Source organism: Lynx canadensis, chromosome B1 (genome assembly GCF_007474595.2).
Source record: "Lynx canadensis isolate LIC74 chromosome B1, mLynCan4.pri.v2, whole genome shotgun sequence".
Classification (NCBI taxonomy): domain Eukaryota; kingdom Metazoa; phylum Chordata; class Mammalia; order Carnivora; family Felidae; genus Lynx; species Lynx canadensis.
The window spans coordinates 64,853,674-64,881,245 of record NC_044306.2 but is presented as its reverse complement, the minus strand read 5'-3'; the positions used below and the strand labels follow the sequence as shown (position 1 = coordinate 64,881,245).

The 27,572-nt window shown below is 35.8% G+C and overlaps 1 pseudogene; it reads left to right on the top strand.

Annotated features, from left to right (window-relative positions):
* The first annotated feature begins 1,003 nt into the window (after positions 1-1,003).
* Positions 1,004-27,572, top strand: LOC115512977 (annotated as a pseudogene).

Below are 27,572 nucleotides of genomic sequence, written 5' to 3'. Positions count from 1 at the left end.
AGCTCTATGTCCTTCCATTAAATTACATTTATTTTGCTAATTATGCTAAATTGCAAAAACACATGGAAATCACTGGACTAGGAGGATTATGTAAATTATACAAAAATAGTTAAAGGTTTGGGCACCTGGGGGCTCAGTCTGTTAAGCATCCGACTTCGGCTCAGGTCATGATCTCACAGTTTGTGAGTGGGAACTCTGTATCAGGTTCTCTGCTGTCAGCTCAGAACCCACTCCAGATTCTCTCTCTCTCTTTCTCTCTGCTCCTCCACTGCTTGCATGCTCTCGCTCTCTCTCTCCCTCAAAAATAAATAAAATTTTAAAAAATAAAAAAATATTTAAAAGTTTGTATTAGATAGTATTTTATATATTATTAGTAACATATATAAAGAATCACAAACCAAAATAAAGATTTGAGCATATGGGTAATAAATTAGATAATAGTATTAAATCAGTGTTAAATTTACTGAAGTTGGAAATTGGCCCATGGTTATGTAAAAAAAATAAATACATAAAAGACCCTTAATCTTAAGAAACCATACTAAAATATTTAAAGGTAAAGGAAGACAATGATATGTGCAACTTACTCTCAAAAGATTCTGAGAAAAAATAAATATATATTAATTCTCTCTCTCTCTCTCACTATATATATATATTCCTCTTTTATCCATGGGGAATACATTCCAAGACCCCCAGTGGATGTCTGAAACCATGGGTAGTACTGAAGCCCATATATACTATGTTTTTTTCCTATAATATATACCTATAATAAAGTTTAACTTACAAATTCAGCATAGTAAGAGATTAACAATAATAACTAATAATAAAATAGATCAATTATAACAATATGCTACAATAAAAGTTCTGTGAATATGCTCTCTCTCTCTCTCAAAATATCTTATTGGACTGTACTCTTCCTTCTTTTTGTGATGATGTGAGATGGCAAAATGCCTGTGTGATGAGATGAAGTGAGGTGAATGACGTAGGCACTGTGACATAGCCAGAGATGACCATGCCCTTCAGACTACACATTCAAGGGAAGATCAGCTGCCTCTGGGCCACTACTGACCGCAGGTAACTGAAACTTCAGAAAGCAATGCAGTGGAGAAGGGGGGGACTGCTGTCCATGTATGTGGTGTGGTAAGTATATACATAAGTGTATGTATAATATATAAGTATATGGGTGTTCTCTGTGCTATCCTTGAAACTTTTATGTGATTTGAAATTATTTCCAAATAAAATGTTTAAGAGAAAGAAGCATGGAAATGATAAATACAAGATCCAGCTAATGTGAGAGAGGCCGAGGAATCAGATAAGAATAATAGATGGATGTGAGGTATTAAATCTTCTCAGTGACATGTTCATGGCTATTCCTCTAATTATCATGCTTTGTAACTATATATATGTTGTAGATACTCTTGTGTGTGTGAGGTGGCGTATTAGAGAAGATAATAAAGGAAAAAATAACACTGTAAAAATGAATTTGAGCAAGAAAATTTACAAAATAATTTTGCTTGCAGTTTTGTTCAAATGATACAATAATATATAAGCAATTTACTTAGAAAAGGTGTGGCAATTTATGTAAGATAAATTGAATATTTGAGAGAGAATTTTCAAGCTATTTGAGCTATAATAAGATCTTCAAGGATAAGCGTTGTTTTTATCATGGTAGAGGTCAAGCAAAGTCTAAGGGAACAGAAGACTCATTTGCTTCCCAATGATGAATTCCAGGACCTTGAAAGATATGCTTTACTATGTTGAGACTTGCACTGCTCAGAAATTAAAGGTTTTTTTTGTTCATATGATTCTCAAATTTTAAAAATGAAAATATAAATTCACCAGTAATTACAGAATGATTATTTTATGCAAAGAACTGTACCTGGAGATATTGGAAATAAATCAATACAAAAACAGCATGATTTGCACCTTAAGGAATTTATATTATAAGCAGAAATAACTGTGTTATGAGGGAGAACATGAGATGTCATAAAAGAATAGAGCGTGAAGCACTCAGGAGGAAAAAGTGTTTGGGGGGGTCTTAAAAAACGTCAGCGGATCAAGAAAGGATTATAAAGGACGTTGCCTATGAGTAGACTGTGAAGTTTGGGTAGGATTGCAACGGGTACGTATTACTAGCAGAAATTCATACCAGGCAGCAGGGGCAGCATGAGAAAGATGAAGTTACACAGATCGCGCATTGTTCACACTGATAATGAATTGTCCAGGCTGACTGGAGATTTAGGAGAGCCACAGGTGTCACAGAGACCAGCTTGGAAAGGGGAGTTAGAGTGGATTGTGCCAAGCGTCGTGAGTGGGCTGAGAGAGGGGCATTTCCCAAACATGGCAGGCACATCCTTCAGCAGCATAGGCAAACACCTCAGAGGTATAGTGGTAAGTGCCCTCCTTCTGTCCGTCCTGAACAGCACCTGCTCTGCAGTGAAGAAACAGATTTCCAGTAGAGGTCCTCTATCTTGCTCATGGCCAAGTCACACCCATAATCCTAATACCTTCAAAGCTGACTTTGGTAGGGTCTTTCTGAATTTCCTCACTCCTGGCACTTTGCTCTGGACTCAGAATTACAGATTTGTATATCTCAAAGTTGTTTTTCAATTTGGTTCCTCATTGTTTTGTATAAGGCAGGCATTATTTAAGATATTTGTATGAAATTGTGGTTGTTCCCTAATTTCAGTATCGGAAAGTTTTCTTCTCCAGTTGTTTTGTTTTGTTCATTTTTTCCTTCTCCTTAAAGTTCAGGCAGGGGAGCTAAACAAGCATACACTTCTTTGCTATCTTACGTGGAAGTTAAATATCTTCCTCTTTGATTGAGCTCCATGGGGAGTTGAGAAACATTCTTGGTAAGCCTGTGGCTAGAATTTAATTTTATCAGCTCCAGAGCACAAAAGAGAATTTCCCTCTCACTGTACTACTGGATATGGAATGAAGCATTCCCAACATTTCAAAATTAAATTAAATCAAACTTTCCTTTCTCCTTTTGCATAAGGTTAGGGTTTTTAATAGATTTCCTAATTAGCCCAGGAATGAATTATTCCAACAGTTACAAAGACCAGTCCAATAGCCTTAAGTCATCCAGTTCTTACAAATACCACAATTTAGAATATCCCTAATTTCCGTCAAAAGTATTGGTCTTAGCAGAATATCTCACTTTAGAGTAACACTTTCCTCTAAAGAAAAAGAAGTGCTATTTCATTAGACCTGGCCACATTTTCCATGGTTTTCATGATTTCCTCAGGGTGAAACCTCTTGGTTGCAATCTCAGCAACTGTGTAAAGAGAAAATGTGATGACTAATCTGAATTGCTTAAATTTCTTGTTGGAGCAGCCCCTAGGCACTGTTACTAAAATGTGTTGAGTTACATGAGGAATCATAAAATGGAACAGTTGAGAAGCACGGTACAGCTAATCATTTAGTTAAACTTTTTATTGTATTCCTTAAATCAGAGAACTTAAATAACCTGGCCAAAGTTGACCAAAGCCAAATTAAAGAGACAAGATTAGAACTCAGGCTTCCTGACTATGCTCCTTTTTGCTTCACTATTCACAACTCCTGACAGTGAAGGAATACAGCCACTATTTGAACTTCCTCTTCTCTGGCAAATCCCCTCTAAAAGACTAAATGCCAATCCTTTAAAAAGCCAAGTATTTTTAAATATTTGAAATCGCCCCCCAAAACTGTGTAAACAATATGAAACTGGTTATAACCTTTGCCTCTAGAGAAGGGAATTGGCCAGAGTAGAAAGGGGTATGAGAGAAATTTATGGTTCCTATATACTCATTTTTTGTCTTTTAAATTTTATAGTATATGAGCAAATGTTTTTCTTAAGTAGTTCTACACTAAGATAGATACATTAAAAGTGATAGAGAAAGAAAATGTGTGTGCATGGACCAAGAAGATTCATACAGGTGCCAAGTTGACAAGAGGTGGACATGTAATGGTTAATTTTATGTGTCAACCTCAATGGACCACAGAGTGCCCAGGCTGCCCAAATATTTGATTAAACATTATTTCTGAGTGTGCCTGTGAGGGTGTTTCCTGATGACATTAGTATTTGAATTAGTGGACCCAGTAAAGCAGGCTGCCCTCTCTAACGTGGGTGGGCATCAGCCAATCCATTGGAAATCCTAACCGAACAAAAGATGGAGGAAAGGAGAACTCACTTCCTCTGTCTGGCTTCTGAGCTGGGACATTGCCTTTCTCCTGCCCTCAGACTGAGACATACACCGCTGGTTCCCCTGGTCCTCAGGCCTTCGGACTTGTTCTGAATTGCACCACCATCTTCCCTGGATCTCCAGTTTACAGACAGCATATTGTGGGATGTCTTGTCTTCATAACTGTGTGGCTAATTCCTCATAATCTCTTTCTGTCTCTGTCTCTGCTTCTCTTTTCTGGAAAACCCTGACTAATACAGTGCATTATTATTGTGTCAATACATTATATGCATTATCTCATTCAGTCCTCACAGTAACACTGGAAGATTTCTATGTGTTATGAGGTGGAAGAAGTTAAGGTCTAGTCTGTGATCCTTTCCTTTTCTCCCCTAACTGGGAGCACCTCTGGGGAAATGTAAAAGGGTGAATGACCCAGTGTAATCTCCTTGTCAACGCGTTAACCGAACCTCTGCGTAGACTAATAGATATATATCTATAGAATGTTTTAAACAAGATGTGCATGGTTAAGTATAATGTGTAGTAAAATAAAACCCAAATCTATGGCATTGTAAGCATGTCTCTGTGGAAAATTTCACATAAACTAGAATATAAAAATATATGGTGTGTTGTAAACCCACAATAGCTCATTTTGAAAACTCATATATTAGGAGTCAGAGAGTATGTGTCTGATGCAGAAAGCAAGCATGTGGGAAGTCAACTCAATGTTCCAAAGCTCACTCTTTATTGAGGTAAGCCTGTCTTCACCCAAGCCCCTTCTCACTTCAGAACTCTCAGGACAAACTTACTGATTCCTAAACAGCTCTTTCATGATGATTGTCACGTAGAAATTTTGTAAGATACATTATCTGCAAATGGGCGTTCCTCTAGTTGTTTCTCAGAGAGAAAAAGGCGGTAGAAAGAGATGAGAAAAGATTCAAAGGAACTACATAGCCACCTGAAATAATATTTATTTGTGCATGGCTTATTCAGACCAAACATCGAATTAAGATAGATATATTATTACCGTAATCACTAGAGACTATAGAGTGTAACAGCTATGAACTTAGCCTCTAGAACTCACTAGATCTGATCATAGCTATGTATTAGCTAGGAACTTGGCCAGGCTACTTAACTTCTCTCACAATTTTTCTTATGTGTAAAATGGAAACAACATTAATAGTACTTAGTTCATAGCATTGTTGGAAGGATTAAATAAAATGTCATATGTAGTAAGTATCATAATGTATATTATATGATTATTACAACATTAATATATAAGTAATAAGTAATATGAAGTAAGTGCACCATAGGTATTAGCTATTCCTATTCTCACTGTTACAACTGAGGTTCAAAAAGAAACATCGGGGCACCTGTGTGGATCGGTCGGTTAAGCATCCAGCTTCGGCTCAGATCATGATCTAGTGGTTCATGAGTTTGAGCCCCACGTCAGGCTCTGTGCTGACAGCTTGGAGCCTGAAGCCTGCTTCAGATTCTGTGTCTCCCTCTCTCTCTGCCCCTCCCCTGCTCACGCTCTCTCTCTTTCTCTAGAAAAAAATTAAAATGTTAAAAAAAATTTAAAAATAAAAAAAGACAAACATCTTGCACAAACTCAGTCAGTGACAGAGAATTCCAATCTTGCTTTTGTGAAAAGTTATGCTTAAATAAAATACAATTCTGTCTTGAAAAGTTTTGTAAATATTTTAACATTAAAACTATGCCTTGTGGCGCCTGGGTGGCTCAGTTGGTTAAGTGTCCAACATCGGCTCAGGTCATGATCTCGCAGTTCATGAGTTCAAGCCCTGCCTCAGGCTCTGTGCCAACAGCTCAGAACCTGGATCCTGCCTTGGATTCTGTCTTCAGCTCTCTGTCTCTGCTCCTCTCCCCCTCATGCTCTGTCTCTGTCTCTCAAAAATAAATAAACACGAAAAGAAAAGAAAGGAAAAGAAAAGAAAAGAAAAGAAAACTACGCCTTGCTCTCTGATCCCAGAGCACTTTCTGCACATATCTATCATGCCACTTTATGGAGGGTATTTTAGTTTTGCTTGGTTCTTTTGCAGACTTCTGAGCAATCTATGAATTCAGAGCTGAAGTGTGGAATGATCATCTTTGTGGTACCAGTGCCGGGGGCAGTGGATGTTAAGCAGTGGTTTTTAACAGATATTTGATAAATGAACACTAAGTGCAGCAAATAGTGATAAATATACTATCAGGTTTGTAACTTTCAAACTCTTTAAATCATATTACTCAATTTTTATGCTTTATCACATGCAGTTACACTTGAGCGTATCGTTGGCAAATCATTGCCAAAATTTTTAATGATATTCAGTGGTAAAGTAGAAAAGACATTTTCAAGTTGTACTTTCTCTAATCTAACCATAACATTCCACTTAGCAAATGTTACCCAACTCTCAGAGTAACTCAGCTTTATCTCATTACTTGATCAAAGAAACATAGTGTCTAGTGTCCAATTAGCATATCTTTCCAATAGTTGAGATCTTGAATTCCTCAGTGTTGTGAAAATAATTTAACTAAGGCTGTGAGTCTCCTCAAGAAATAAAGAGATAAAAATAAACATGTAGATTCCTTTCTTTATAGGAAATGTCTTCAGTTAAGTAAAAATAGAACATTCATACAGCAGGTCTTATTAGCATTTTTCAAATATTCTCAAACTTGTTCTTCATGGCAGCTTTCTGTTTTATGTAAATTGCAAAAGCATACACACACACAGGACCCTCCCCCCCCCCAAAAAAAAAATTGTGGAATTTGAAAGTACTAAAAATGGAAGAGTGGCAATTCTTTGATTAATACAGGAAAACTTGGAGGAGTGAGGTGGTGACAATGTCAGTAAGGACAAGTTAATATGAAATGTTTCAGGGCTGCATCTCAGTATTCCTATCACTATTGCAGAACATTTCTTTTTTGCAAGTACTCACCATGTCCACAAATGCAGGAAAGCTGTAATAGTGCTTAAGGGCTTTGCCATGCAAATCCATACCCAGGTGACCCTTACGTCTGTGAATCTACTTTCTTGGTTGAACAGTTGCCCTTAGCCTACAATATCCCATTAACCAGAAAGATAATCAAAATGGAGCAGAATCAGTGATTAGAAAGTATAAATATAAGGAAGTAAATATACGAACACATAAATATAAGCAAAATATAAGCAGGCCCCATGACTAAGTGGAACACAGATCGACACAGATTATTTTTATAGTATAGCTATAAAAAAACTTTTAAAAATCTATAAATCCAATTCTCAAGAGTCCCTATATTAAGCTCTAATTTCAGCATCAAAGTAGAATATTTTGTCCTAAATAACTGAGTGTCCAGGTACTGGAAGTATGAATACTGTTTTCACTGTTTCATTTGTTAGATGTGTATATACAGTGTATGTGTGTAACTGTATAATTAATTACATTGTGTCTGCTTAGTAGGGCTTATTGAAGATGGACTATTAAGGAATAAAGTCAAGGAAAAAATGAAAGACTTCTACTTTATTGGGTCAATCGTTTGGGATAAAAAGTATGTTTTAGAAGGCAAACTTTCATCCTCCCCTAAGCATTTATAGCATAAGACTCTTGTTTTGGACTGCAGAAAACATAAGCTTACTTATTATGTGAACATGTAAAGAACAATTTAACTAATAAAACCCACAAATGATTAAACCACAACATATTTAGAATGATTTTGTTTTCACGTTCTAGGATATATACATCTTATAATGCTAAATTGAGCATAAGCTCCTGTACAAATGTCAGCTCCTATAAAAATTAATGGGCTATAAGAAAGCCCATTGCTTACTAAATATTAAAATGAATTGGGATGATCTGTGAATACACAGAATTCATCATGTGTCTATAAATATCTTAGTGTCTAATGTTAAATGGAATGAGAATCTCATAATGTAGATTTCTGATAAAGACTGTCTATAATCTAGTTTATTTTACTTTTCAGTTAGTAGTCAAATGGTAGGAAGAAAAAATACAGCTGAAAAATTGTAAATATGTAAAAAAATAATAGCAAGTTTTTCAGCTCACACTGGTCAATGGAAATCTCTGTCTCTCTGTCTCTCTCTGTCTCTCTGTCTGTGTCTCTGTCTCTGTCTCTCTGTCTCTCTGTCTGTCTCTCTCTCTGCCTCTCTCTCTCTCTCTCTCTCACACACACACAAACACGCACACACACACACACTGACAAGTCATAAATCTTTTTTCTATGTATGTACAGCAGGGGTTCTTGACTTGTAGTCCAAGACTTGGGTAGAAATACAAATTATATATTTTGACTCAACTTCTAATTGAAGTTTAACATTTCTTTGAATTGTTAATTAGAGGAAACAAAACCAAACCATCCAACCAAACAAACAAAAAACCCCAGCAACTATCAGCAGTACAGCAGAAAAGATAGATATTTTTATATTACACAATAATAGTTGTTGCACCGAACAGTTTTACACTACTTTGAAATTATTATGGTGATTATAAGCCATTGCAATTATTATTTAATGCAATAATTTAAAAAGTGCACACTGTTATTTTTAAATTTTTGATTATTGTATTTTAATATAATTTTTCCCATTGTAATCTTATCTCCTTTATGTTATACATTTTAAAACATTATTTTAAGAAGGAAACCAAGGACCTTACCAGACTGCAAAAGGGTGTATAAATAGAAGATAGAAAATATAGCCACTCAATGTCTTAATCCCAAGAACCTGTGAATATGTTACCTCACATGGTAAAAGGGACTTTGAAGATATGATTAAATTAGGGATATTGAGATGGGGAGATTATTCTGGATTAATTATCTAAGTGAGCCCACTGTAATCACAGGATCCTAATAAAGGCAAGGCAAGGCAATGAAAGAAGTGGTGAGGGCAGCAGAGGTTGGAGTGATGAACTTGGCAAATGGGACTAGGGATCATGAACCAAGGGATGCTTTTCAGGCAAAGGAAACCAATTCTCCTCTGGAGCTTCAGAAGGAGTGCAGCCTTATGACACCTGATTTTGATCAGAATCATTTTGGATTTCTGACCACAGCTGTAATATAATAAATGTGTTGTTTTAAGTCACTATGTTTGTGGTGATTCATTACAGAAACGGTAGGAAGCCAATCCATCATGGCATCAAAAAATGCAGAACACCTGAGGATGGTGTTGATCACTTGTTCCACTAGTAATACCCATTTTCCTATGACCTAGAGGTGATTTCGATGTTTTCATATAGGAACATGTGCTTGGTTAGATAGACTATTACTAAGAATAAGTGCTTTGTTTTCCTGGAAATATTTCAGTGCCACATCTTTAAGGTTTTAGCACATTTATCATGGCCCCACACCAAAAATAAAAGAGTAGACATATTTTCTGTTATTTGGGGAATAATAATCACTCTTCAAATCTCAATCTGAATATATTTAAGACCTTGTATTTACACAAATGACATTCTTTACCCAAAGTCAATTTATTTTTTTTACAGAAAGTAATTTTAAAGGCCTTGATAGTCATTTGAATATAATTATAGCAATTTTTTTCAGCTGGGAAAATTCCATGTTTATAGATGCCTTATTTGTGCTCACACAGAATTGCAATAATAACTTATCAAAGGCAAAGTCCATGACCTGAAACCCTGGTCACTCTTCAGAGTGCATTGACCAATACATATAAGGCTATATAATTAATATAAGCCTGTAGACAACCACCGTGGAATGACATATTCCTTGCTGTCATCATCTCGATGTACACTTTATAAATAAATCCATATTGGTTGATAAAATTGCATATTATTTGTATTTTGAGATTATTTTTCATAAAATATACTGTTCTATCCACCTGCCAGTATTAAAAAATCACTTATCTCATAAAAGTAGCTTGAGAAAACAGCATAATTTTGATAATGAGAAGCTCCTTGTTTTATGAGCTAGTATAGCTCTCTGTTGAAGCCATTCAAAGGCAATTCAATCATTTATAAACATCATCTTCATAATGTTAAAGCTATTGTTGCTATTTAATTCATTTGAAATCACATTGTGATGACAACTGGTTCCTGACAACTAAAGATTTTTTTATACAAAATATGGAAAGAGAATTATCCTTTAATGACACAGGTTAACCATATGTTATATAATTCAATAAATCACTTCAATAAATCACAGGCTTCAAGTTGGCCTAGTATTGTAAACCTTTTTTGTATTCAAGGTAATGCAATAGACCCCAAGTTCATTGTATGAATTCTATTTAGATAAAAGCTTGTTAAATTATACTTCTGTTTTTTTAAGTCAGTGTGAGAGATCTGATGGCTTTGGGGAATGTTCTAGTTTCATAGCCAGATTTCTTAGTTAGCCCTTAGAGCTTGAATAAGAGCCTTAATGTCAATTATTGCTTTGATCTTCTGTGTCTAGGAATGCATTACTGCCCTTTATACAAAGTACAAAACTCTGCTAAAAAGGTCAAGCATGAAGCACATCAGTCTGAATCAGTGAGTATTGACTGTGAAAGTGATGTTAAAAATGAACCAGTATGAACCCACACCTTCATTTTTACATATTAAGAAACAAAAATGCACAGAGATTAAGAGACTCTACAAATGACTGTAGTTAGCATAGGTGAAACTAAAAATCTGGGTTTTCTGCCTTCTGATCCCATGTTCATTCCATTAGATCACTCAGTTTATCTTCAAATCAATTCAGTCCAATATATTTGACTCGGTATAATCAAACACCATTATGTGTTAGGTATTTTGCTGAGTGATGGAGACAGAAGAATAAGAGACATTATGCACTTTTACAGAGAAAGAAATATGTAGATAAATAGATGTATTCATTTGAGATTGATCAGTGCCTTAATAAAAACAGTGGGGGTCCAAAGAGGGAAGAAGTAAGCTCAATTTGGAGTCAGCAAAAGCTTCACTGAAGAGTTAATTCCTTTACTGAGTTCAAAAGAAGGTCAGTTGTTTGTCAGACCAAATGGAAGAATATTATACCTATCAGAAAGAACATAAGTAAAGGCAAGAATGAGCACATCGTTTTCTGTGACCTTCCCTAGCCAGCACACTTTCAAAGGTAGAAATCACAGAGCGAAACCACGAACTTCTTGTATGCCAAGTAAAAGTGCCCTTCCCCTGGCCTCTGTGACTCAATTGGCAAGAATTAAGTGTGTGCCACAAAGTACCTCCTGCTCTGGAGTTAGGAGGCAGAGTCGCAGACACAGGTGTTCTAGGGAAGGCCGTCCCTCCCTTGGCCTGGATATTATGAGGGGATTGTTAGAGTATTTGGACTTGTGTTATGTGATTTGGGAAAGGCAGCAAGGAAGTGTATTTTGCTCTGGATTAGGTGTTGTCAGAAAACGAGAACAATTCTTTGATTATCTTAATTTTTATGTAGGAGGCAGGTGGAATGAAGTGGGACTAACATTGTAATTAAAAAAAAATAGCAGTGGCTCGTGTAGCCTGCACAGATAGATGCTTGTGTGCTTTTGTGATTTGCGCAGTGTCCTATTTTTCTGTGCTCAGAAATGACGAAGGAATAGCCATGGTTTTGCTCACACCATCCCAGTCATCCACAGTGACTTTGGCTGTTGTGGATGGTCTATGAAATCATTTATAGTGAGGAAGAAACAGCATAGCCTTGCCGTAAATGCCAGGGCAGCAACCAGCTGAGAGCTCTCGGGATTGTTTCTTTGCTTTCTCCGTAGGCATCTTCATCAATTTTTTTTTCCTCCCTTAATGGGAATACTTCAATGTTTTACCACTAAGTATGATGTTTGCTCTAATTTTTCACAGATGCTTTTAACAAAGTTAAGAAAATTGATTTCTATTCTTACTAAGAATTTTTATTCCAAAAGGGTGTTAAGCTAACCCATTATGGGACAATGACTGAATGATGAATAGAGATGCGAGACTATTATGAAGGCCTAGATGACTATTTCTAATTTGTCCTATTTCCTAGGTCTCCCTATCTTTGGGCTCTTTGCTCTCTAAAGTATGCCCTCCTTTGGCATTTTTATCGTATTTCTAAAATATAAATCATAACATTACTTTAAAGCTTATTCAGTAACTCTCCATTACTTACATAATAAATTCTAACATCCTCTGCATAAAAATGCCTTCAAGGTATGATTGCTCCCCTATTTATATCTCTAACTGTACTTCTTATAATTCTCTCGGTCATCTTTCAATTTATTTATACCAAAATACTCATTAATTAAACAAATATTTGATGGTCACTGATCAGTGCCAAGCAGGGTTCTAAATATTATGAAGACAGCAGTAAATAAATAAAATAAAATTATAAGCCTTCACAGACTCCACAACCCCATAGCAGGAGAAGCTGAAAAACAACTCCTATCATATCTTTCCTTAAATTTTTTTAAAGCCAACGTGAAAAACTGATGAGTATTGAAGAATGACAATGGGTATAGTCAGTTCAATCAGAAAGCCACACTCCAATTGCCGCTGCTATCTTTACTGGGGTATATCATCACAAATGACTTTTCTCTCAACTAAGAGAGAACTCTAGAAGCAATGTGCTCTTCCCTGGAAGGACTGGCAGTACCTTGTAGCATTTTACACCAGAACTATGCCAACTGTGACTCATTGCTGTCATTTAATAAACAGGAACTTGGATCATCTCATCATTCCACAGACGTCTTACTATATGCTGACATCATGCTAATTGAACTGGAAAAGGAGGAAGTGTAAATATTCCAGATGTTTTGGTGAGATACAGAAGATTAACATAAACCCCTGGAAAATACAGGGAGGGGTCTGTCACTTCATTCAAGTATCTGGGGCAGAGGGTGGTAAAATGGTCTTCAACATGTCATGATTTCCCTTCTTAATGAAGTACATGTTTCTACATCTGGTAATCTTTCCTGAAAGACCACAATGCTTAGTATTTGGAAGCCGTGTATATCACATTTCTGAATGATCTAAAGGCTTATCTGTCAGCTTGCGGTGGAGCCGAGAAAGAAGAGAAGAGATTCTCCAGGAAATAGAGGCTGAAGTTTAAGTAGCTTTTCCATTTTTGCCTCTATGATCCAGCAACCCCAGTGATACTTAAATGTTCTATACATATGATCTATGGAGACTGTGGCTGCTCTAGTAGGAAAATTACAACAAAGCCTCAGAATTCTGGAGCAAATACAAGCCAGTTTTTGGAAAGCCATTCTCCTTTGAGATGCATTTCTTGGTTTGAACATCTGATCACTGGATACTGGGAGAAATTAGGAACTGAGAAACTCATTATGAGCTGAGCTTTATGAGATCAATTAAAAATGTAGATTATACATTGTAGCATTCAACTTGAATATACTTATTTTGGGAATATCGCCTAAAAGCCAAAGGAAGTTACATAAACAAGACGCTCACACTTCTTCTGGTCCTGCACTTTTCTCAACCCACTTCTAAGCTTTCACGAAAAATTTCTATGACCAATTTTTATTGGAGAGGAAATAATTAGAGTATGATTTACAAATGATTTTGCATGACATGCTGGCATTAACTGGAAGTGGACTACATTTATAGTGAAGGTATAGAAGATATGAAAAACACTATCAATAGATTTGAGCTGTTATTTATACAATGCTACACCCAACAATGACAGGAAATATATTCTTCTCAAGTACACATGCAACATTCATCTGGTTAGATCACATGGTAGGTTATTAAAAATATCTCAGTAGGTGCACCTGGGTGCCTTAAGTGGGTTGGGCAGCCAACTCTTGATTTCGGCTCAGGTCATGATCTCACAGTTTGTGAGTTCAAGCCCCACGTCAGCCCTCTCTCTCTCTTGCAAAATAAATAAATAAACTTAAAAAAAATTAAATGGCTAAGACTAAATCTAGCATATAGTTCTCAACTGGAGGTGGTCTCGTCCCTGCAGGGACATTTGGCAAACATTTGCAAACATTTTTTTTTTTCACAACTGAGAGTACTTCTGGCAACTAATGGACAAATGCCAGGAAGCTGTTAAACATTCTACAGTGACAGACAGCATCCCACAACAAAGATTTTTCTGGTATAAAATATCAGTGATGTCAAGGTTGAGAAACCTGATCTGGCATAAAAGATCTCTACACCAAAATGCTATGAGACCCAACTGAGAGAAACTTAAAAAGACCTACATCAGTTGAAAGTTATAATAGTTCATGGATTGTTATGATGAGTATCCTCTCTAGGTTAATTTTTTGATTCAATACAATTCCCATTAAAACTTCATCAAGTATTTTGTAAAGAAAGAGACAAGTTTTGTTTTTTTTTTAATTTTTTTTTTCCAACGTTTATTTATTTTTTTGGGGACAGAGAGAGACAGAGCATGAACGGGGGAGGGGCAGAGAGAGAGGGAGACACAGAATCGGAAACAGGCTCCAGGCTCCGAGCCATCAGCCCAGAGCCCGACGCGGGGCTCGAACTCCCGGACCGCGAGATCGTGACCTGGCTGAAGTCGGACGCTTAACCGACTGCGCCACCCAGGCGCCCCGAGACAAGTTTATTTTTAAAATGTTATAGAATCCTACCGGATCTAAAATAGCTAAAACAATGTTGAAAAAAAGAGAAAAAAAGCAGTCCTTACACCACCTGATTTCAAAACTCTAGTGTAGCACTGGCATACAAACAGACACTTGAACAGAATGGAGTCTAGAAATAGACACACACATATACAATCAATTGGTTTGCAGCTAAGGTGCCAAGTTCACTCAGTGAACAAAGGAAAACCTTTTTATTTATTTATTTTTTGATGTTTGTTTATTTATTTATTTTGAGAGAGAGCAAGAGAGCACAAGTCAGGAGGGGCAAAGAGAGAGGGAGATAGAGAATCCCAGGCAGGCTCCACACTCAGTGAGGAGCCCATTGAGGGGCTTGATCCCACAACCGCAAGATCATGACCAGAGCCAAAATCAAAAGTTGGATGCTCGAATGACTGAGCCACCCAGGCTCCCCCAAGGAAAGCCTTTTAAAAAGATGTTTCTATACTATAGCTAAAATCTACATGGAGAAAACAAAACAAAGCAGAAAAAAAGTTGTCTCCTATCTCACACCAAACACAAAAATAATTTTGATGGATCATGTGCCTAAGCACTAACCAAAAACTTAAAAATTAATTAAGTGAATTTCATAAAAATTTAAACTTTATGCTTCTCAAAGAAACACCACTAATAAAATGGATAAATAAGCCACAGACTGAGGAAAAATATTTATAACACATGTGACAAAGGATTTGCACCCATAATACATAAAAAAGCCTACAGATGAATAGTAAAATGACAAACATTGCAATTTTTTAAGTGAACCAAAGATTTGGACACTTTAACACAAGAGAGGTACTAATGTTCAGCAAACACACAAAAGAGTGCAAACTAAAACCATAAATGAGATACCATTTCATACCCAGGACAGTGGCTAAAATGAAGAGAACTAATCCCACTGCCTATTGGTAAAGATGGAGCAAATGGTAATGGCCCCTTGGACTTCCTTGGAGAGCTCTTCCCCTGCACTCTCAGGTCATGTGTTTCAGGGGGAGTGGAGCCAACCTGTAGACTTCACTGGTAGGCAGAAGATTTGAGCCTGATCCAAGCTGACCAACTAAAGTTAGGAAAGTCAGAACTGGATCTTTTAATTCTTGAGAAAGCAATGCTGACTTTTATATTGGCACCTGAACAGGCACACTGTAAACAGGGTACATTTGGTGGTCACTGTGATCATCACCGTAACAGAACCTTCATGAAAAGAAAGCTACCGCAGAGTTATCCAGAGCCAAGAGGTAGAAAGACAGATCATTTCAGCACTGAATCCAGCAATACATGAGCTTGCTCTAACCCTGGATTTGTCAGTTAGGAAAAACAATAATATTCCCCTTTACATCAAGCCAGTTTGAATCCTTTTTTTTTTTTACTTGCAACTAAAAAAGTCTTGATTAGAACTGAAATAAACAACATTCAATTTTTTCTTTTCCAGTAAACAAAACTAACCTACAATACATGTTAGGATCCATCTATGTGCTATATTCTTTTTTATGAAAAAGCTGGGGGGTATACATATTTTTCTGCTTTATAAGTAAAATATTTCAAAAAGTTTCTTCTAAAAATGTAGAAGATGTACTATAATGTGCTATACCTATTTTAAGCTGAAACTTTACTTGTGGGGAAGAAAATCAGTGGTTAAAATGAATGTGACCACTTGATTAGACTACAAAGAAACCAGCAGTGCCCCAAGAAATTAAAATCCATTATCTAAAGTGGTTGGGATAGAGAATAAACAGGAATATAGTGATGTGTATTACTTTCAAGCAGAAAAATCAAAGTATAACCAAGTTATTCTTGCTGCTGGTCGAATGAAACTGCTGGATTTAGAAAAATCTAATTCTATGAAAGTCTGAGAATACCTGCAGATGGCTGAGATAGAGAGTACTCAGAAATTTAAGAGAGAATGATCATCAAGGAAATATTTCTTAAAAGCCTGTAATGCTTGTATCTACCATCTATCACACAGACATTAAAAAAAACCTATTTTTTGGACTTTTATTCATTTTTGAGAGACAGAGAGAGACAGAGAGCAAGCAGGGGAGGAGCAGAGAGAGAGGGAGACACAGAATCCAAAGCAGGATCCAGGCTCTGAGCTGCCAGCACAGAGTAAGATGCAGGGCTCGAACTCACTTACCCGGAGATCATGACCTGAGCTGAAGTCAGATGCCTAACCTACTGAGCCACCCAGGCGTCCGTATCACAAAGACATTTCTAAAATGAGAATTAGGTATGAGGTTCAACATCAAATTAGTCAACTATAGTACAAAATCCACAACTTTCAGAACTAAAATATAATGAATATATATAATCAATGGTGTTATTTTTGGAATAAATTTTCAAAGACAAAAAAACAAATTAGCCTGACATTTTAATATTAAAGCACAATAATAGTCTTCTGTTCGTTGTATAATATTCTTCTAATAATTTCTTTTGTTTAGGTTCTAAGTCAGGCATACAGATCTAGCTCAGATAACAAGAAAAGCATCTTTCTTCTTTTTTTTTCTTATTAAGAAAAACATCTTTTATTTATTTTAAATATTTATTTATTTTGAGAGAGATCTAGAGAGAGTGCAGGAGGGGCAGAGAGAGAGAGAGAGAGATGGAGAATTCCAAGCAGGCTCTGTACTGTCAGCAGTGTGAGATCATGACCCGAGCCGAAACCAAGTGTCGACACATAACCCTCTGAGCCACACAGGCACCCCAAGAAAAACATCTTTTAATAGATTTCAATAGCAAGTTGCATTTGTTAAAAGCTTATTATTATTAAGCACTATGCTATTTTCTTTAAATGCATTATCATATTTAATCCTTACAATAACCTTGTGTTATAGATATCATTAAGGTCATTGCAAAAATGAGGAAACTAAGAATTACTTAAGTCAAATAAATATCTGTCATAAGTTATACAACATATGTAGATTTGGTTTGTCTCACTTCAGATTCCAAATATAAGTCAAAATAACAAAATTTCTTTGACATAAATTCAGGCACAATGAGTGAACTAAAAAATCCGCAAATTTAGGAACTACAGAAATAAAAATATACTGAATTAAAGAAAACTCAGTTCTCAACTTTCTGCTACTGGCTTTAACTCAGGTTTAACAGATCTGTCTCTTCAGGCGTGTAATCTCCATACTAAAATCTTTAAAAACTCAACTGCCGGTAATTTTTCTAATTCTGTTGGAAGAAACAAAGCTCAATTCCCTCTGTGAACATTTCTAAAAATCTAAATTATGGTCTGATATGAAAAAAAAAACCCATCAAATTAGTACAGATAATCTTGGAGAAAGCTACAACCATAGATTTGGCAATAGATGTGGAGAAAGGTAGACCTTTTTCTTTTTTTATTCATTTCTGTCTATAACAAAGCCTTCAACGTGTATATTCCTGTTTTCTCCTATTTTACATTCACATTTTACACATCTGCTTAAAAAAAGTCAAAGAATGTGATAAACTAATGTAATGAGGATTTTAAAAATGAATTACTTCATTTCCTTTCAGCAGCTTAGACTGTTATGTTTGCTTCCAGCACATGTGCGACTCATATTCCACCCCTGGATTCTCTTCCTCATCCATCTTCATGGCGCCTTCAGTTCCGAGGTGCTAACACAGACATGTGCGTGCTGCCTAGTGCACAGCAGTAAACAGAGCCATCGTGTTGGAGAGCATCATCTTTGAATATTGCATTGGCACATGTTTCAGAAAAGAAGACACATTTTCCAGACATCGCACACTGTAATTAATATGTGACTTTCTTCCCAATCTTTTCCTCCAGACACCAAAGTTCTGAGTTTAATTTGCTCATAAAAAAACCATTCATTTCCTTAATACTCATCTTAATATCCACCATTATTTATTTGGACCACAAAATCTTATTACTTTAGTTGAAATTTTCCCAAATATAAATTATATGAATATGAATAGAATTTGGGGGGGGCACAATTACTTACAAATAGTTATTCATGGCATTGTAAAATATTTCAAATCATAGAAAGCAAGGGAATTTTCTTTTTTTATTTTATTTTATTTTTTAATTTTAATTATTATTTTTTTAAGAAACAAATGGACACATTTTATTGTATTATTATATTCAATAATAGTTATTTTTTTCCTATGTGCCCAGCGCTGCTGATGTTTTTACTGTTGTATTCACTGTACATTTTTTGACTCCAAAAAATTTAAAAACTATTTTAATGTTTAATATTTCCAATATACAAAGAATTCTCAATAAAACAAATAATTGAAGGAAATGAGAAGCAAAAGATATAAACAGACAATTCACAGAAGAGGAAATTCAAACATCAACAGGCATATAAAATGATCTTCGATGTCTCTACTATTAAGGACAACACAAAATAAAACCATAATTGAGATGTTATTTTTAACGCATCAGATTGGCAAAATTTAAAAGAGTGAAAACATTCCCTGCTGACAGTGTTTCAGAAAAACAAGAGGGCAACTTACTAAAATTGTTTTGGAAAGAAATCTGCCAATAACTGTTGCTATAAAAAGACATACACCCTTTGACTCAAAAGTCCCATTATTCTTTTAATCTCACCTCCAGAAATAAATAAAAGAATACCTTCATATAAAAAATAATCTGCTTTTTGTAGCATGGTAGCACCAGAATGTCTATCAGCTAGAGAATGCTGAATAAATTATGTTATACCCATGCCCTGAAGCTGTAAAAAGTGTATCTATATCCACTGACCTGAGGAGATATTAAAGTGTACTATAACTAAAAAAAAAAACAAACAAAACAAAGTTTGAGTGTAGCAGGTAAAAAATGGTTCCATTTTAAACAAAACAAAATTTAAAAATTTACATGTGTTACATATCCAAATAAAAGAATCCTGGGAAAGCCCATTTAAGCAACAAGGGGCTGAACAAAATGGAATTATATGTGTATACACACACACACACACACACACACACACACGGGGGCTGTTAAACTTGGTTTACATAGGGGATAAGATCAGAGATGGGTTGAGAAGTATGAGATCATTTTTTTACTGATAAAAGTCTGCATCATTTTTCTCATTAAAATAAGTTTGCATTATCTGTTGTAATTTTAAAATCTAAAATAGAAAGACTTTTAAAAAATGATGCTGTAGTGACGATCTAAGGCCAATTTCAATGTTGAAGAAATCCCAACAAGATCTGAAGCCAGTGTGGGGAGTAAAATTTTGTGTCTACGGAGTGGGTCGCACACAGCTCCAGGGGACTTGCAGTTCTGCTCTGTGGATGGCCACTGGCAAGCATTCAGATTTGAAAATGCTGCATCAGCTCACATCCAGCTGAATTCAGTAAGAGGCCTCCTCCCTGAAGAAGAGAGTTTTGATATGCTTAGAGGGGAACTGAAGCACTGGAAAGAGAAAATTGAGCAAAGTTGTGGAGAGGTGAGTCAGGAGATGATGCCATCAAACCCTTCCTGAGAGGAAAGCCTAAAAAGGGGAGGGACAGAACTTATTCATGAATGCAAGTCAAGAAGTTTAGGACTCTTCAATCTTTATCCTTCACCAAGAACAGCTGGTGATGACACCGTTTTGCTGGACAACATTCTGAGGGCCTTATCCATTTAACTCATTTAATTCTCCAACAAACAGAGGAAGTTGGTCCTATTGTTATCAGCAATGTAGCTGAAAGACAGAGAAGTTAATAGTCTATGGTCTTACAGCAAGTAAGTGGCAGAGTGGAATTTGAACCCAGATAGATAGTCTAGCTACTTAAGATCTCTCTACAAATTCTACTTCCTAGAATATGTCAAATTACTTGATACCTTCAAGTCTGAAAGGTTTTCCCTTTGTATGTAATATTCTTTTCTGCTCATCCAATATTAGCATTTCCTTTCCCAGTCTCTTCACTGCCTAAGACCCAACAGCTGCCATTTTTCATAATACTTACAGCAATGCTATAAGAACATGTTATGATACTAAATGACATGAAACTGCCAATATTCGAACAATTTGGACCTACAAAAGTGGCAGTCTCATATGTTTCAATGTAATATGTGCCTGTGTTTGTGAATATTATAGATATATATTTCCCCGTGAAGAGGAAACTCCCTTGGTGTCCCAACACTTTTTAAAAATTTGTTTCTCCAAAGTCTATCAGAGTATCTTCTCCATAGTCTATATTCAGCAAACAGAATATTGACATAAATGCTGATAAAGAGAAATTCTGAAGTAGAAAGGGAGATGCAGAAATAGAAAGGAGATGATAAAGCAAAAGACTCTGAGGGCATGAGAATTGAGGGTGCAGAAATCAGTGTATCATTTGGCCAAATTCTTAAGAAGAGGCATCAACATTGTTCATAAAATATATCTTTCTATTGTACCTTTAGGGTCAAAGACCCTCTCAAGTCTATTGATTAATTGATGTATTTCCTGTTTGAATGTTGAAGGACACAAAAGCAAAAGAAGCAGAAATTCTAAATGAGTGGGAAATATAAAATCTAATTGAGTTAATTCTTTAAAAATGGGAAATGACGTGAATCAGTCTTATGAATGCTTGGAAAGTGCACTTAAGATCAAAGAGACAATAGTGAAAGGAAAGCTTTCAGTGGAAAATTTTCAGGATGAAGACAGTACTCAATGCAGTGTTCTCTCTTCCACTGAATACATGGATGGTAGAGTAATAGTCTTTACAAATATTGAATGTGGCTAAACTAAATAGAAGTTTTTAAGATAAAGGTGAATGTAAACCAGCACCAGTATCTATAATCCATTTCTTTTATGAGGGAAGAAATGAATTTTTAAGACACACTAGTAAGGGCAAAACTGGAAAGGGTTAGAATGAGGATGACTGATATGGGCATAGGTGACATTTTAGTTCTCAGAATTGTGATTTGTAAATTCTCTAGTTCGTGAACAAATCCATACAGTATGTCACAGCCTTTGAGTGGATAACGGGGCCTCTTAGATACCTGAGATGAATACTACCTCCTATCTTCTGCTTTCTTCTTTAAATTCAAATATCATTACCACTTCTCTCTTTACTACCTCAAAGCTTCTATGAAGTTCATCCTTTCTTTCTTCTTAATTCAAAGCCACAGTTTCTTTCAGTGCTCTGGACTTACTATATTTCTGCCTTCATCTTTAAAAAGTCGTAGCACTCTTTCTCCATTGATTTCCAAGCCTGATCCATGACCTCTGTCTCCCCTAATCTTAAAAACTTGCTGGGCCCTGGGTGGCGCAGTCAGTTAAAGGTGTTTGGCTCAGGTGATGATCTCACCGCCGTTGGTGAGTTCATGCCCCACGTCGGGCTCTGTGCTGACAGCTCGGAGCCTGGAACCTGCTTCGGATTCTGTGTCTCCCTCTCTCTGCGCCTCCCCTGCTTATGCTCTCTCTCTCTTTCAAAAATAAATAAATGTATTTTTTTTAAAAAACTCATAAAATTGTTATCTTTTTAAACACTGTACCATTAGTGGTAAAAATTCTCATAAGTCTTGTCTTATCTCACTGGCTTAATTTTCTCACCAGTAACTCCATCCTTACCTACTGTAATTGACTTCCACCTTCCTCTCATTATTCAGTGCATCTGTTCTCTTGAAGATTTCAGAAAAAAAGAAAGAATAGTTAATGGGGTAAGGTCTCAGACATCATGAGAAGTTATGTGAGCACAGAAACAAGGTTACAAGAAAGTCTTGAAAAGGGGAAGCAATGTCAAAAATGGGAAAATGCCTAGAGAGCAGAATGCGGAGAAAGGCTTGGTAAAGCCATGTCCAGGAAAGAGTATTGCTGGTCAACCTAAAATGACACTATATTGGGAAACAGTACTGTAGAAGGATCTGACTTTTGTGAGACCCAGCAAACGAAAACCTGCAGAGTCTGTCTTGACTGGGAATTCATGAACTACTTTCATGAACTACAAAGAGAAGTCATTATCACAATAACTAAAAGTGTCTGCATATAGGTCATGTGTTTACTGTATAATTTCAGATATTTTGGTTGTGGTGAGCGTAGATGAAAGTAGAAAAGAGAGAGAAGGATAAGAGCGACATGCAACCTGGAAGAGAGATAATAGTCTGAAGTTTCCATGTGTTTAAGAAGCCTCTGATATTTGTTATCCTGAGGCTAGGAATCCAAGTCCAGAAAACTCTTTGCTAGCTTTCACCATGTACCTAAAAACTGGGATGACTTCTTCCTTTCTCAAAGACTCTCAAAGACTTATTAAGTTTCCTTAACTTCCTTACCACCTATATCAGACCAGTTTTCCTGGGAGGACTTTGTAGGCATTGGCCCACAGGTGGATCAGTATTTGTTACCTGAAATGGCTTATCACAACTGATTTAATAACTACCGTTCTCAAGTAAGAAGCCCCAGGGTAAAATTTTGGTTGCATAAAGTAACCAATTATACAACTTGGTAAGAAGGAGGACAGCTTCTTATGAGATAATCAACACAAGATAACCTCGCCATGAAAAATACAGAAATTTAGTAAGAGTTGTTCAATTCTGGGGGTGGGGTGGGGGTGTGGGGAAGGGCCACAGGAATCAGATATTATTTTTAAATGTTTCACTTTCATTTACAAAAGATATATAAAATTGTTGTTTAGATAGTGTAAGGAATAGCCTCCTTATAGATCCAGAAAAATAGAGTGTAAAAACAAAATAAAAAATATTCCCAACAGATAACCACAATAAATTCTCCTTCATCAGTTCATTCAGTTGTTAACCATTTCCTGCTGGAGCTTGGGTTAGTAGTCACATTGGGCCACTTCTCAACTAAAACTGAGGAGTTTCCTCAGATATCCTGATGCAGTCCACTGATACAGTCTGAAAGTTGTCTAAATGATGTCTCTTCAGAAGCCTGTCCTCAGAATCTATTCTCTGAAATGTCAATATTAGTATTAGTCCAAGTTTTTAAGTTTCCTAAAGATCTTGGAAATTATCTTCAAGCTGACATACCACAAAACATGATTAGTCTTGAAACAAGGCTCACCACAATCATGATTCAATTAAGATAATAAAATTTAGTTTTTGATAATGGCAAACATTATGTAAGAGTAAAGGTAGCCTATTTGATCAGTAAACCTATTTAAGTTTAGAAAAAAACAAACTCAAATAGAACAAAATAGAACCTTTTTTACATTTAACATTGATGAATCAGAAGATGCAAGCCTTTTTTTAATTTTTTTTTATTTTTAAAAAAAATTTTTTTAACGTTTATTTATTTTTGAGACAGAGAGAGACAGAGCATGAACAGGGGAGGGGCAGAGAGAGAGGGAGACACAGAATCCGAAACAGGCTCCAGGCTCTGAGCTGTCAGCACAGAGCCCGACGCGGGGCTCGAACCCACGGACCGTGAGATCATGACCTGAGCCGAAGTCGGACGCTTAACCGACCAAGCCACCCAGGCGCCCCAACAAGCCTTTTTTTTTTTTAATTAAAATTATTAAACTGGTCCTGTTGGCTACAGAATTATCTTAATTATAGAAGCCTGGAATCTTAAAACATTTTTGAGTTAGTATTTGTAAGAAAGTAAATTTTAACATTTATTCCAACCTTGGGCTAGAAAAAGATGACCTTTGTGGGCTGAATTTATCCCTCACACAAACAGTTTATTATGTCTACATAGTACAAATGGGCTACCATTAACTAAAGACCAGGGGTGTTGAAATTTTTTCTTTACTTATTCCCAGAAAATTTAAGGTGACATCAAAAATTTTTTGTTATTAATTTAAAGATGTAATGTCTGTCATATTATTAACATTGCCTTTTAAAATTGTTATATCACATTTTTAATATATCTGATGGAATTAGAATGACATATATCTGAAAGGGATAAATGAATTCTAACTATATGCAGTGAGTTCTCTAGAGTTCAGGGCACCATGCCCTAGATTGTCCTAGATTGCAATAGTGGGAATATTTTGCCCTGGACCTGCATTTAATAAGTTCTGCTATTAAGAGAGCAGTTTTTTTAAATCTAATTTGTGGAAATTGGCATCAAAAATAAAACAAGGTATTGGACCAAAAGTAAAATGGAAGGTACAACAGGTATATTAATTATTATATTGTCTTTTAAATGCACTATTTATACAGTAGGCTCTACACAATAAACTAAAATTAGATTCCTCTAAATCTAGTAAGTTCATGGTAGCAGTATATACCATCAGAGATAATCACGACAATCAACGATAAAAAAAGAGAAACAGCTTATCAGTGACAACAAGCAGGAGTTTCACACCAATGAAATAATACATATGGCTGTGCATTATCCAGGAATCTGGTCACATGTAAAGGAAAACGTGTTTCTTATGCATCTAAGCAAATAGCACAAAAAATTAAACAATCTATTGGTCTATCAGAAATAAACATGGAACTTAACTTCCTCTACCTTGAAATCATACAAAGTATAATTTCATACAATAGACACAAATGAATGATAATCTTTACTTTCTTTTTTATGAGGAGGCTGAAAATGCCTTTCATCAATCTTAAATATTCCATTTCCAAAATCCATAGTTGAATAAGGCAGAGAGATATGTCAGGGCTTGTGAACTGGATGAAATAAAATGCTGCCATCTTCAGTATTTCTTACTATTGTTCTTTGCTTTGCTCTCCCGAAACTTTAAGCAACAATGCTTTGACAATAGTTGAAAGATAGGAGGAAAGACCTTGTTAAACCAAAATGTCATCATTGCCACCACGCCAAACCACAATATATCTTGAATTCAGAACATACTCATATGGGTTAAAGTAACTTTCTAATTGGCTTTAACTTTACCAAAATTAGCAGCAAGGCAAGGAAAGATGTAATGATTTATTGCTGGTTCATGGTGACTGCATTAAAGAAGGCTTTGCCAGAATCGATATTTTGAAATGTTCCTTTGTTTGACATTCTGGAAGATTTCACAACTGGTGATGAATGATAACAGTAGGATAGATGAAAGGTATGACTTTCTTTGAAAAGTGGTAACGGGGAATTATGAAAGAAGATATTGGGGGGAAAAATCACAGGGGTGTCCTCAGGCAGATCAATGTTAGGAACAAAAACATGGATTTAAGGATTTGGAAATAGGTTCACTTAAAATATTCCATGCTTACATGAAACTTGGAAAGTCTTCAAGCCCCACCCTCTGCAAGGTCCATCTACCTTAGTTTGAAGACTGTGAACATAACTTGCTAAAATTATTATGCTGAGATCTCTTTAGTTTAACTTCCTAAAGGACTTTAATAATGTAATATTTTTAAATGAAATATTAAAAGAGAATATAATCCAGATGTAATTGCATCAACAGACAATTAAATTTTTGTGGAAATTGACCATCTATTTCTAAAATTTATATGGAAATCCAAAGGACCAAGAATAGCCAAGGCAATATTGAAAACAGAAAGTGAAGGAAATGGAGGACTTAAACTACTAAATATTAGGACTTATGAAAAAGCAATGATAATTAAGGCAAAAAAGCATGGGCATAAGGATAAACAAATAGACCAATGGGACAGAAACAAACCCATGCATGTATAGTCACCTGATATATGAAAAAGATAACACTCCAGTGCAGTGAGGGAAGGATGTTTTGAGGTTTTATTTTTTTCATGGTGCTGTATGACTGTGTCAAAAATTGTATCTTGACCCCCACCTTCACACCACATACAATAATCATTTCAAGATGAATTATAGATCTGTATGTGAAAGATAAAAATATGAAGTCTGCAAAAGAAAACATGGAGAATATCTTCAGTAGTCTTGGGTAGGGCAAAGATTTTTTAAACATAACACAAAAAGTACTAACTAGAGAGGGAAAACCAATGATAAATAAGACTACATTCTGTTCATCAAAAAAAAGTCTTGATGGCGTGAAATTGCAGTCCAAAGAATGAGAGAAGATATTTGAATACATCTACCCAATAAATGTGGTATACAAAATATTTAAAGTACCCATAAAAGTCAGCAATATAAAAGCAAACAACCTACAGGCAAAGAATTTGAACAAGCCCTTTCAGGTGACCAATAAACATATGAAGATGCTCAACCTCATTAGTCAGTCGGGAGGTACAAATTAAAACCAGGATGCAATACCACTTAAACAATAAAATCCAATTAGACTAAAATAAAAAATATGAACAAAACCAAATCTTGATGAAAACAGCGCACAACTTGAACTTTCATATTCTGATGTGAGAGTTTAAATTAGTATAATTACTATGGAGAGTGTTGAAAGATTTAGCAAATAAAAAGATAGAATACTGTTTATGGAAAAATATTTGTCAGTATATGTTAAAGGTGAACCTGTGTACAGCCAAATGACAAAGGAATTACCCCTGATTTACATAACCAATAACAATAACTTCACATGAATCCTTTTCTAGGACCATCTCAAGATGATTGGAGCTTTGGCATTTCTGGTATGATGTCACATTTACATTTTTATTGCAGCACATGTGAACAAAATGCGATAGACCACCATGGAGCAAAAATCGTGAGCCTTTGTCTGCTGTCACCAGTGAAAGAATATTTTTTCTCAGTCCTGATCTAGACTTCTGTGGACTGCAGGGTGCTTCTTCTCCCCATGGTCCAATTATGGTTAGAGTTGATGAAACTGCCCAGTGAGGGAACACATGTTTGGGCATTTTTCAACAAAGTTTTGGACTTATCTGCTGTGCTTTTGTGGAGAATACTTAGAAAATTAAATTTATTAACCTCAGAATTATTGGAGAAGGTTCCCTTGCTCTGAAAACTGGCTTGCTAATGATACTGGCTATTATTTTTGAAACTAGTGATCTAGAGGCCTTTTATAATGTAATTATTTTATGTGGTACTAACGAAGTATGACTTAATGTAAGGCAGGCATTGCATAGTGGAAACGGAGATTACGCTTTGTGTGGTGTAAACGAGGCATTATTGAACAAAAGAGAACTGAGTTTACCTAACCTTCTAAAGCATTAA